General features: G+C 42.1%; 1 protein-coding gene across 21 annotated transcripts in view; it reads right to left on the bottom strand.

Annotated features, from left to right (window-relative positions):
* sox6 (SRY-box transcription factor 6) overlaps nt 1–13513 on the bottom strand; it is a 656189-nt gene that overhangs the window by 462711 nt on the left and 179965 nt on the right. The gene's annotated exons all lie outside the window — the stretch shown is intronic.

Genomic DNA, 13513 nt, shown 5'->3' with positions numbered 1-13513 from the left:
AAACAGGTTTTCCACAATTTCGAGCCATACACAAAATGTGTGAATTCTATCCCAGCCCAGAGACACTATGGTTGCAGTAAAACAAATTAAAGTGTCCTTCCACACTTTCTTAAATAGATATTAAAAATGCAAGACTTTTCTTAAGATTTGAAAAGCACAGATCTCCTTATCCGTGACAGTAATATCATACGGCTAGCCTTTGGCCAGAACATAGAATGCTCAATTATCCACAGTAATGATCTTTGTCGAGCGATATAAAACTGATGCTCCACACTAAAAATTCCTTTGTTGGCTTAGATAGATTAGATATTTAAAGGGTTTTGTTGTACCACAAGACAAAAACTCCACAGGGCCAAATCAGAGGGTGTCCAACATACTATTCAGAGTCCGTAATCATTTTCATAACATTATTCAAATCATTCAAACACATTACATATTTTAAAATGTAACTATTCAAAACATAATTATTAGAAAAATTACATTTAGAATATTCAGAATAACGTATTGCAACCGGAGAAGTCCATTAGGCTCAACAGTTCCAATTTGTTTCACAAATTGCAAACTTTGTCATCATATCCTTCAAACCTTGCTCCCTTTAAAGCACATCTGCTTGTCGCTAAAACCCATTTACACCATTTGCTTTAAAGGTCTGCCATCTCAATCCTTAACCCCACTTGCAATTGTGGATAAAAAATCTGCCTTCTTTCTCCGAACGTCTCCATTTTTAACTTTTGTTCCTTATGCCCTTGTCTAAAAAACTAGAATCAGACCTTTCAGGAGTGAAATTAGGAAACATTTCTACACACAAAGGATGGTAGAAGTTTGCAACTCTCTTCCGAAAAAACGGCAATGGTTAATTTTAAAATGGAGATTGATCGTTTTTTGTTAACCAAAGGTATTAAGGGATATGGAGTTAGATTACAGATCAGCCATGATCTCATCGAATGGGGGAACAGGCTTGAGAGGCTGAATGGCCCAGTCCATTTCCTATATGTTCCTAGTATTTGAACTCTTTGCCACGGTATACTATCTACATGCATCAATTTTCTTAATTTTTACCATCTTGGATACCTTGGTGTGCTTCCGATGGCATTTTTGATATTTTATATTTTATTTTTCAATGATCAGACAGCATAAGGACAGCATGCAGCTGGGCAGCCAACAAATTGAGGCCGTGCCCCTTAAAGCATGTTCCAACAACTCTCCGATACCAGAAAAACATCAAAACCATGTGCACTATTCATTGTTGCAATTATACCATTCATGTTGTGACAGTCAATGAAGTTTATATATCAACATAAAGCAATAATATGGCAGAAATCAATTTCATCTTGATTTATGGCCCCAGTAAAATTGCATTGCGATATTTAAACCTTTTTTTGAGTCAAAGAATGCCCGTGGACATTTGGAGCTTTTCAACAAATGAAAATGCAAACTGGGTCCAAACATTCGAACGTTTTCATTGCACAGGTTCCCATAGTAGAAGTGTTCTTGCTAGGATAGCTATTTCTCTGGATAGTCTGGATTTTTGCATGGCCATCTAGAAATTTTGAAACATAAACCGAATATAGTCTGTTTTTAAATGGAACTCCATTTCCTGCTTACTTTTGTGCCTTATGATGTGGAGGTATTACTTATTAAATTAATAAGCTTTTAAATTAGTTACCATCAGCAAACATCAGAACTCAAGCAGTGATCCTGCCTCCCTATCTTGCCTCTATCCTATCCAGTTTTAAACTTCTTCTCTCCAAGCACCAGATCTGCAAATCGCAGATAAATAAAGTTTGTGTGTCATTGTTCATGTCTCGAGACAAAGAAGCAATATGACAATGTGCTAATGCCCTTCATAAATAGCAGATCAGAACACTACTGGCAGCTACTGAAAGCTCAGCATCATGCACTGGGCTAGAGTGAAATGTTCAACCACTACATCATACGGATCAACATTGGATTTACAGCTAAAGTTGGCCAAAAGAAAAGGCGACAATATCCATAAACATTCACAAATTGTTTGCCACTGTAAACACCTTTCATTTAAACTCTAAACCTGAATACCTGTGATCAGCTGTGATATGAGTTGTGTCAGCAGTGCATTATTCCCCCGTCTCTCCCTGCTTCTCTCTATCTGGCTCAAGCATGCTTAAATAACTAGTGTAAACAGTCAAAGGCAAATAGCTTGTGAAGGCCAGGCAAATATTTGGAAAGCAAAAGAGATTCTGTTTCTATCTCCTGATCAGCCTCCCCTTTAGCCTTTGCTATGAAGGTTTTCCAGAACACCGTGGCAGATGTGGCTTTCACAGCCTGCGGAATGTGCAACCAATCTACAAACAATAGCCGGGGGCTAACAAAGGTCGACTTTTGCAATCCACCAGTTAAGAGATAAGAAAACAGAAGGATGATCATAAAACAATGCGGCAAATCTCAACCTCACTCAAGGTTGTATGAAGAATCCAGAGAGATCATGTTTTTCAAATAATGCAAACACATCATAATTAGTCAGCTCAATAATCTCCTAATTGGAATCAGAAGCGGGTATTTCTATAGAAGTACAAAATGTGCACAGTAGTTTTGCCTTATCGAGTTTGCACTATTTAATGTTTGCATTATAATCCCACACATTAATAAAACATAACTTATTAATTTAAAGGGTTCAGCATATAAGGCTTAAAAAACAATGTAAGCATTGACTGAGAGTTAATTCCCATGACAGCATAACTGTTAATGCATTGTCTGGTGTTGTACTGAGCCATACAGAATGGGAAGATCCCAAACAATCCCTCAAAATGATCCGCAGTCCGCATTGATTTAACTAATCTTAGCTGGGGTGACAGTAGGAACACTATATTTGGCCTTGGTACCTTGGGGCGAGAAAGGAGAAAGCTAATCATGTTTCCCATTCCTGATCAATAAGCAACGATTCCTGCTGATAAATGCAGTGGATGGATGTCAGGTGAGAATAGAATCGGGCTTGCGTGTGGTGCATTCACTGTCAAATGAACCTGAAGTTGGTCACTGCTTAGTCTCATACAAGAACTGGAGGGTGGTGGAATCATAGCCCACCAGGCTTCAGGAGAGGAGAAATTTTCTTTGCGCACATCCAGGTAGGGAATGTTAGTGCTAAGGAATGGAACTCTTCCCATTTCAGACACCCACTGTCAGCATCAAGCACTCCCAGGTCTGCAAATACATCCTTCCATTCAGACCCACATAGTTCATTTGCAAAAACCATCTGGTTGTCATAGTTTTAGATTGCAGATGTAAGAAGGTGTTTAGAATTGTTTCTGACATTTGGATTATATTTGATAAGTTTCAACATGTGCCAGTGTGAAGAGATGTGCTGGAATTTACCTGGCATATCAATACAAAATAAATCCTCACTTGTTACACTTACAGCTGAAAGAACAGTTGGTATAAGTCAACTCTCATTATATAGTAACATGGTGCCAGGAAAAGTTTGAAATGCATCTTAATTATAAGTACCTACGTTATCCTATGTGCCTGCAATTGTAAATTCTCTCACAAAAAGTATTACTGGTATTGATAGTTTAAATAATGTTTGTATATTAACAGAACTTTCAAATGTCACCCATCAAATGAGAACATTTAACTAGTTCTTCCCAACGTTTATATAATCAACTAATCAACATGTACAGCATCATAATTATTCCCTACACGTTCTGCTGTTTTCAATTGGATATCCTCTACAAATCCCTTTGTTTCCAGGATAGCCTCTAAATCTCCTGCTGTTCCTTGCCGGATACCATCTTATGGGTCCTATTATTCTTTTCGGATGCTTTGGAATTGTCCCTTTGGGTATCATCTACACATTCCACAAGTCCCCACTTGGTATCCTACAATTTTGCTCTGGTGCTCCCCATCATGGATCCTCTACGTTTGCCATTGTTCCTTATTGAATATTTTCAATGTTTACTGCTATTCCACTTGGGTAACATCTCTGAATATTCTATTGCTTCCCCAGATATGCACCATAGAGTATACTCTGTGTGTCCTATTGTTCCCAGTCATTGTTTCCAGTCATATATCCTCTATATATATTTTTTTTTAATTTGTTACTGGGATGTGGGCATCACTGGCAAGATCAGCATTTATTACCCATCCATAATTGCCCTTGAGAAGGTGATCTGCCTTCTTAAACTGCTGCAGTCCCTGTGGTGAAGGTACTCCCACAGTGCTGTTAGGGAGGGAGTTCCAGGATTTGAACAGCAACGATGAAGGAGGTGATATATTTCTAAGTCAGGATGGTGTGTAACTTGGAGGGTAACTTGCTGATGATGGTGTTCCAATTCATTATTTCAATATTCCCAAGTGGATACAATCAGTTTCTTTCAGAACACTGTAATGCTGTCGATGGAATAACATGTTTGTATGACTAAGTGAGTGGGAAAAATTATGGCAGATGGAGTTCGAGTGAGATCATCTACTTTGAATCTCAGAAAGACAAATCTGGATATTTTCTTAATGATGAGAGACTATAGGCTGAGGAGGAGCAATGGGTTTTAGGTGTCCATGTACATAAATCACTGCTAGTGTACAGGTACAAAAAGTAATCCAAAAAGCTAATAAAATATTGGCCTTTATCTCTAGAATTCAAAAGTGAGGAAGTGGTGCGTCAGTTGTATGGAGCATTGGTCAGACCCCAGCTGAAGTAGAGTATTCAGTTTAGGGCACCAAACCTCAGGAAATATATATTGGCCACAAGGGGTACAGTGCAGGTACCAGGGTGCAAAGTGTTAAATTAGGATAAACTTGGCTTGTATTTCCTTGAGTTTAGAAGGTTGAGGGGTGATATAGTTGAGCCATTTGAATGATACAGGGATTCGATAGAGGCGAACTCTGGTGGGGGATTCCAAAACAATATTAAAATTAGAGCTCGGCCATATAGGAGTGAAATCAGGAAACATTATTTTCACACAATGGATAGTAGAAATCTGGAACACACTCTCCCCAAAAGGCAGTGGATGTTGGATCAATTGAAATTTTCAAGACTGAAATTGATATTTTTGGTAAGGGTACAAAACAATATGGATCAAATGCAGAAGAATGGAGTTGAATTACAGATCAGCCATGATCCAATTGAATGATAGTACAGGCTTGAGGGGCTGAATGCCTTACTCCTGTCCCGATGTTCCTATTCTGACCATATCTTCCCAGACATTGTAGGCATTTCTTGGTAATACAATAAAGAAGCTTAATAACTTCTGAGCAGGTTTCCTCATAATTAAAAGTAATTCAAATACTAGTTTATTTTGTTTAAGGAAAGCCCACTAAAAATAAAGTGATTCTGTTTCCACCCCTATAAGCAAGATCTTTAATGTTCAGTTGCCTTTTTGTTAATAAATTGTGATTCCTTTAGTGGAGGTTCTGGAGCTGAGTCAATCAAGGGCCGCTATCCTCCCTACATATCCAACGGTGCTTCCATAAAAGCATTTTTTGTCTGTCTCTCCCTTATACACACCAGTATCATCCCAGTTTGTTCCTATTCAAGCATACCAGAATTTAAAAAAAATTACTAGTCAATCACCAGTGACCTTGCTCATGGTTAGTTGAAGGAAATCGCATGGTTTTTTCCGCTGCTTTTGCTGCAATAGGCCAAAATGGTGGACAGATCTAGACAACTCATGCCACAGCGCCACCAATCACAGGAGGACTGAATATCAAGTCTTACAGAGTTACCTACTAAAAGCATTGGAAGCCAGCATTACCATTACACTTTAGGAATTACCTACGTTCTAAAAATTACAAAATCATGACAAGGTGAATAGGCATGACCAGCAGAAAGTCTCAAGAATTGTGTATATCGATATAGACATAGATATACTCAATTCGTTTTCATGTTGATTGGTGTCAAAACTATTGGCACAGGCTGGTTGAGCCAAATGGCCTGTTTTTATCCTGTATATTCTATGTAATTTATATTTTTGTCTTACAAAAATGTTACCAAACACAAACCTAGATTTTATTTCAAAATGCTGAAAGGATGGTGTTGTGGGTGAAAACCGTATTGAGCTGTGCAAACCTGGTTGATCATAGGCTCAGTCCCTGGTTCTTGCTAAATTAGCTGATCTGAGCTGGATAAGTGGCAATGGTATTGCAACTGACTTCAGTGTTCTGGTCTAGAGAGAAAAACAGAACCAATGCCTGGTGTACCCATACCTGCTGTTCTAAAGTCCCAATGATGCCAAGTGACATTAATCATCCTTTTGCTACACAATTCCTTAATTCCCGTGTATTTTACATTTAGGACACTTTCCTTGCAGTTGAAATGTGCAAGGTGTGAACTGCATAGGAATAGGCATCACACTCTGCTCCTGAATCAATTGCCGAGTGCAATTCAGTAGCTCAATGTGCAAGGCGTGAAATGCACAGGGTTTATAAAACTGCAAGTAATAGAGATTGGAAAATTGGTGTCATATAATACCATTGCAATTCAGGACACCAAGTACTGATGTACAAGAAATAAAAACAGAAAATGCTGGAAATGCTCAGCAGGTTAGGCAGCATCTTGTGGAGAGAGAAACAGAGTTAACGTTTCAGGTTGATGCATTCTGTTCTGATGAAAGGCCATCAACCTGAAACATTAACTCTGTTTCCCTCTCCGCAGATGCTGCCCAACCTACTGAGTATTTTCAGCATTTTCAGTTTTTAATTTCTGATTTCCAGCATCTGCAGTATTGTGCTTTTGTATTGATATACAAGATATTGGTTAATTGTAATTTAATGATAAGCTACCACTTAACACCTAGCTGTCTCAGTTAAGTCAGGTAAAACAGCTAGGTGTTAACTAGGAGCCATTAATGTTAACAGCTAAGTAACTCATTAATCAGTAGCTAATTACAGTAGTTTTAAGTAGCTTAAAATGCAGATGTTTTCTAAATAGCAACCATCCATTTAAGACAGTTTTATAGAGTGTTTAAAAAAATATATTGGGACTAAAATTGAGGCCTCACTGGGTCTGTACGAAGTGCGCTCGGACCCAGCAAGCCTCGCAAAAGCCGATTTTCGGGGCGAGATGCGAATGCGCCAAAATCGGCTTTTCCAATCTGTTAAGATTTCTCTCGACAGGCCCTCCACATCCCCGCAGGAAGGACATCCACGCCGGAGAGAGATTGGGCTATTTGCCTAACTCATGCCCAGCAAATGTCCTTCAAACTTTTACGCCTGGTGAAAGCAGGCGCATTGCTTACTTTTTACCAGCGTAAGAGTTTTAAAACATATAAAAATTAAATTTAAATACACATTTTTATAGTTAAAAACCCTGTCCATTAAGGTAAGTTCATTTTAAAATTATTAAAACACATATTTTCTAAAACATTTAATTACATTTAACTTAAATTAATTTTAAATATGTGAGGTGTTTCGTTTATTTATTATGCTGTGTTTGGGTGATTTAGGGTTTTTTCTCATTGATAGTAATGGGAACTCACACAAATGGAGTTCCCATTTTTAATCAATGAGAATACAGCATCGTGATTGGTTGTCCAGGCCCATATGACTCCAGCTTCTACATACGTACCTTGAAGACAGATCCCCATGCGCTGCGGAGTGAATCTAGGCCTCCGACCGGCATTGTAGGTTGCTCCGGGACCAACAGATAGATTTTTAGATTTTTTTCGGGTCGGAGGCATTCGTACGACGGAAGCCTCCAACCGGAATTTTCCCCCCACTATGTTGAGATTGCAATCTCTCAAAATGCTGGACAGACATGCCTGCCACTAAATTTATTTGGAGCTGCTGCAGAATTCTTAGGGTCCTTAGATAGGGTTGGCCTCAGCTGTGATGCCCCCCTCCAATTACAAATTATGGTCGGCAACTTCAGTAACTTGTGTGAGTGAGCACAGTCAATGCCGAAAACACCATACCTCAGCCTGATCCAGCGCCTTCAAGGGAGAAGAGGAGAAAAAAGCCATATACGTCACAATATTCCAAACAATGGCTGGCTCTTAAGGCAGATAGAGTCTCATTATTTAATGTAGTGCTGCATGTTAATATTTAGATCATAGAAATGTCATCACCACACAGGAAACAAAAGTTGATCAAGTTATTTAAAGTCCTCAGTCCTCTCTCCCAGTGAAGGACATTAGTGTAGGGTCCTGTCACATGCACCAGTTGTTTATTATGTTGCCAATGCACAAGTCATTTGGATTTTACAGAGAGCCATTGTGTTTTCACCAGACACCACTTTATTCCAGGGCAGCTTGCAGCTGGCTAGGAGAATAAAGGATTGTAGCAACAGTTATGTATGAGCAGCAGACACCGGAGTTTAGCTATTATAAAAGCAGGAACCATTTCAGCATCTCCGAACTATTCACAAAAAACCAAAGAGTTTTCACTGTGTCTCTTTAAAATGAACAAATCAAACTTCCCATTTAACGTTTTAAAAAAGCACATCAATGAATTCTAGTCTCGCAAAAAGCATGTTCGTCCATCAACATATCTGGTACATAGAAACATAGAAACATAGAAAATAGGTGCAGGAGTAGGCCATTCGGCCCTTCTAGCCTGCACCGCCATTCAATGAGTTCATGGCTGAACATGCAACTTCAGTACCCCATTCCTGCTTTCTCGCCATACCCCTTGATCCCCCTAGTAGTAAGGACATCATCTAACTCCTTTTTGAATATATTTAGTGAATTGGCCTCAACAACTTTCTGTGGTAGAGAATTCCACAGGTTCACCACTCTCTGGGTGAAGAAGTTTCTCCTCATCTCGGTCCTAAATGGCTTACCCCTTATCCTTAGATTGTGTCCCCTGGTTCTGGACTTCCCCAACATTGGGAACATTCTTCCTGCATCTAACCTGTCTAACCCCGTCAGAATTGTAAACGTTTCTATGAGGTCCCCTCTCATTCTTCTGAACTCCAGTGAATACAAGCCCAGTTGATCCAGTCTTTCTTGATATGTCAATCCCGCCATCCCGGGAATCAGTCTGGTGAACCTTCGCTGCACTCCCTCAATAGCAAGAATGTCCTTCCTCAGGTTAGGAGACCAAAACTGTACACAATACTCCAGGTGTGGCCTCACCAAGGCCCTGTACAACTGTAGCAACACCTCCCTGCCCCTGTACTCAAATCCCCTCGCTATGAAGGCCAACATGCCATTTGCTTTCTTAACTGCCTGCTGTACCTGCATGCCAACCTTCAATGACTGATGTACCATGACACCCAGGTCTCGTTGCACCTCCCCTTTTCCTAATCTGTCACCATTCAGATAATAGTCTGTCTCTCTGTTTTTACCACCAAAGTGGATAACCTCACATTTATCCACATTATACTTCATCTGCCATGCATTTGCCCACTCACCTAACCTATCCAAGTCGCTCTGCAGCCTCATAGCATCCTCCTCGCAGCTCACACTGCCACCCAACTTAGTGTCATCTGCAAATTTGGAGATACTACATTTAATCCCCTCGTCTAAATCATTAATGTACAGTGTAAACAGCTGGGGCACCAGCACAGAACCTTGCGGTACACCACTAGTAACTGCCTGCCATTCTGAAAAGTACCCATTTACTCCTACTCTTTGCTTCCTGTCTGACAACCAGTTCCCAATCCATGTCAGCACACTACCCCCAATCCCATGTGCTTTAACTTTGCACATTAATCTCTTGTGTGGGACCTTGTCAAAAGCCTTCTGAAAGTCCAAATATACCACATCAACTGGTTCCCCCATGTCCACTCTACTGGAAACATCCTCAAAAAATTCCAGAAGATTTGTCAAGCATGATTTCTCTTTCACAAATCCATGCTGAGTTGGACCTGTCATGTCACCTCTTTCCAAATGCACAGCTATGACATCCTTAATAATTGATTCCATCATTTTACCCACTACCGATGTCAGGCTGACCAGTCTATAATTCCCTGTTTTCTCTCTCCCTCCTTTTTTAAAAAGTGGGGTTACATTGGCTACCTTCCACTCCATAGCAACTGATCCAGAGTCAATGGAATGTTGGAAAATGACTGTCAATGCATCCACTATTTCCAAGGCCACCTCCTTAAGTACGCTGGGATGCATTCCATCAGGCCCTGGGGATTTATCGGCCTTCAATCCCATCAATTTCCCCAACACAATTTCCCGACTAATAAGGATTTCCCTCAGTTCCTTCTCCTTACTAGACCCTCTGACCCCTTTTATATCCGGAAGGTTGTTTGTGTCCTCCTTAGTGAATACCGAACCAAAGTACTTGTTCAATTGGTCCGCCATTTCTTTGTTCCCCATTATGACTTCCCCTGATTCTGACTGCAGGGGACCTACGTTTGTCTTTACTAACCTTTTTCTCTTTACATATCTATAGAAACTTTTGCAATCCGTCTTAACGTTCCCTGCAAGCTTCTTCTCGTACTCCATTTTCCCTGCCCTAATCAAACCCTTTGTCCTCCTCTGCTGAGTTCTAAATTTCTCCCAGTCCCCGGGTTCGCTGCTATTTCTGGCCAATTTGTATGCCAGTTCCTTGGCTTTAATACTATCCCTGATTTCCCTTGATAGCCACGGTTGAGCCACCTTCCCTTTTTTATTTTTATTTTTACGCCAGACAGGAATGTACAATTGTTGTAGTTCATCCATGCGGTCTCTAAATGTCTGCCATTGCCCATCCACAGTCAACCCCTTAAGTATTATTCGCCATGTTTTGCCAGAACTAGTGCGCACTCGTTTATTTATTTCAAAAGTCATTGTTATCCACATATAAGCCATTTTTATTCCATTGTACATTCCCTGTTATTGTGTGTCATTTCTCAACTTTTTAGGGTAAAAATTCCTCACTCATGCTTCAAACCACCATTCTTCCCCTCCCCCTCTCCCCGCCTCAGCATGGGTTTGAACCTGTTTTTTCAAACAGTGAGAATGCCACGTGCCCAATGCAAAATAAGGCCCACAACACAGCTAACATCGTGGTAGTTATTACTGGGTATGCTCAGCGGCCCATGGCCGCTGCTCACCGCTCCTTTTATGGCCCTGACCTGCCGCTGATGTCGCAGCGTGTGGAGGCCCAGGGAGCAGCGTGGAGGCATACCACTACAAGGTCCGGCACGAGCTGGTGCAGGAGGGCGACGGCTTCGAAGAGTGACGTCATCAAGATCCAGGTCGGTGATTGGAGCGTGGGCAGACACAGCAGGAGCGGCGAGGTCGGGGCGAAGGAGCGGCGAGAAACTGTGGAGGGACGTGATCGGGGCCCAGGGGAGGGGCGAGTTCGGGGCCAGGGGCCCAGGGGCAGCACGGGCCAGCCCACACTGCGACATATATGCGCACTAGGTCCGTGCAGCAGAGCTGGTCACCAGTTGTCTTGGATAACCCTTGCCACTGGACCGACACCGAGCTCTGTCAAGCCCGTGTGGTGGCTGATGTGCAACGGCCACCCCACGTTAAAAAAAATGCACGCACAGACATCTTCCACCCTTCAGGATGTAGTTTTGGTCCTTCATTGAATCACCGGTGAACTCGTCATTTTTTTGGCGTGGAAGCAAGTCATCCTCGTTTCGAGGGACCGCCTATGATGATGATGATTATGCTCAGCTGGCACATGACAAGCCTGCAGGTAGAGGAAAACCCTGTTCTAATCAAACCACAGCAAAACCTTGCAGGTTTAGACCCTCGTGTTTATTCTTACTGCTACATAGTAGACAAATCACATTCTCGGCCTGATATTCAGTCTTAACCCAGCCTAGAGGTTAAAGCAATGGATTTCAGTGGGTAGTTCCACTGAAATGTAGGACTTGTACAATTACTGTTTTAATTTGCACCCTTCAACTCTATTTCTAACTAGCCGACTGACAAACTTTCAACACCCCTGTAACCCACTGGGTGCATGATAACATGTTGAAACCCAGACTCTTAATTGACATGCTCATCAGTGATAGGGAAGAAAGCACTCTGGTGGGCCATGTCACTTCCCCTACCCACCCACAACTATGCTGCTTACTATTGCATGGAATCCTGCGACAAGTTTGGAGACACTGGGGGTTTCTTCTGACTACAATCATAAGCATCGTGAACTTTTGTCAGGTAGTGGCAAAATTACTCCAATATTTTTCAACACTTCAGTTACCCTGTAATCCACTGGGTGCATGATAACGTGTTGCTAGCAAAGGGAAAACAGTGTCACTCTATCCATCATTGGAGTGTCAGCCATGGTTCAGATGGTAGCACCCTCGCCTCTGAGTCAGGAGGTTATGGGTTCAGCCCATAAAGGACCTTTGAAGTGTAGTCACTACTGTAATGCAGTCAATTTGCACACAGCAAGTTTCCACAAACAGCAATGTGACAATGACCAGATAATCTGCTTTAGTGATGTTGATTGAGGGCTAAATATTGGCCAGGACACTGGGGATAACTCCCTTGCTCTTCTTCGAAAGAGCGCCCTGGGATCTTTTACATCCACCTGAGAGAGCAGACTCAGTTTAACATCTCATCTGTGAAAGACGGCACCTCCGACAGTGCAGCACTCCCTCAGCACTGCACTGGAGTGTCAGCCTAGATTCTTGTGCTTAAGTCTCTGGAGTGGGACCTGAACCTATTACCTCCTGACTCAGACGCGAGAATGCTGCCCACTGAGCCACGGCTTACACCTTAAAGCCAGAAGACAGGGAGGCATTCATCCTAGTGCTATACGCAGGTCATGCTGATGTTTCTCCATACCTTCCAGGCACCCCTGTGGGTTATATTCAGGTGCAAGTCAGGGGAGCGGGCGGGTAAGTGGAGCTGAGTCCACGGCCAGATCAGCCATGATCTTGTTGAATGGCGGAGCAGGCTCGAGGGGCTAGATTTTTTTTTTTTTTTTTGAAATTCGTAGCCAATCGTTCCAATTCTTTGTCAAATCACAAACGCCAGAGGTCACCTTGCACACATCAAGGATCACTCTGCGCCAATGCTCTTAGCCAAAAGGCCTAGAGCCACTGCACCATTCCTGGAAGTACTGCAATACCAGGTTCGTGCCATGGAGGTGGATGGGTCAGGTCTCGAGGGGCTAGATGGCCTACTCCTGTTCCTAATTCTTATGTTCTTATGTTCACTGTCTAATGTCCTGCAGAGTTCCGTGGCCGTCACTGCCTCACCTCACCATTGTAACTTCCAGCGGCGGCGAGGTAACCAGCCACAGGGTAACTCGAGCAGGGGAATGGCTGAAAGTGAAGAGCAGCAGAAGGGTGAGCTAGGATAGCGCTGGGTGAGAACTGACAGTACGGGCCATGGAGACGACGCACAGATGCAAATCGCGCATACAAAGTACTTTCCTCCCTGGTCGCTAGGAGATCAATCATTAATTCCACGAGACTCCCGGGCAATCCGAGAAGGTTTGGCAACCCTACTCCTATCCTGCCTCCTCAATCTAGTTTTGAGCTAAGCAAAGGGTAGCACAACTCCTGCTCTCTGTCACTGAGCAGAGATCCAAACTGGAATCACAAGAAGTGGAGAAGGTTATGGCTTATTTGCCTTTTTAGCGAGAGGATACGTTTATGTGAATGTTTATAGTGGAATGGGGCAGGGGGATAAATAAAATGTCA

The sequence above is a fragment of the Pristiophorus japonicus genome, chromosome 14 (genome assembly GCF_044704955.1).
Source record: "Pristiophorus japonicus isolate sPriJap1 chromosome 14, sPriJap1.hap1, whole genome shotgun sequence".
Taxonomy (NCBI): domain Eukaryota; kingdom Metazoa; phylum Chordata; class Chondrichthyes; family Pristiophoridae; genus Pristiophorus; species Pristiophorus japonicus.
Note: the sequence above shows the minus strand (reverse complement) of the source record. Positions and strands in the feature narration are given on the sequence as shown.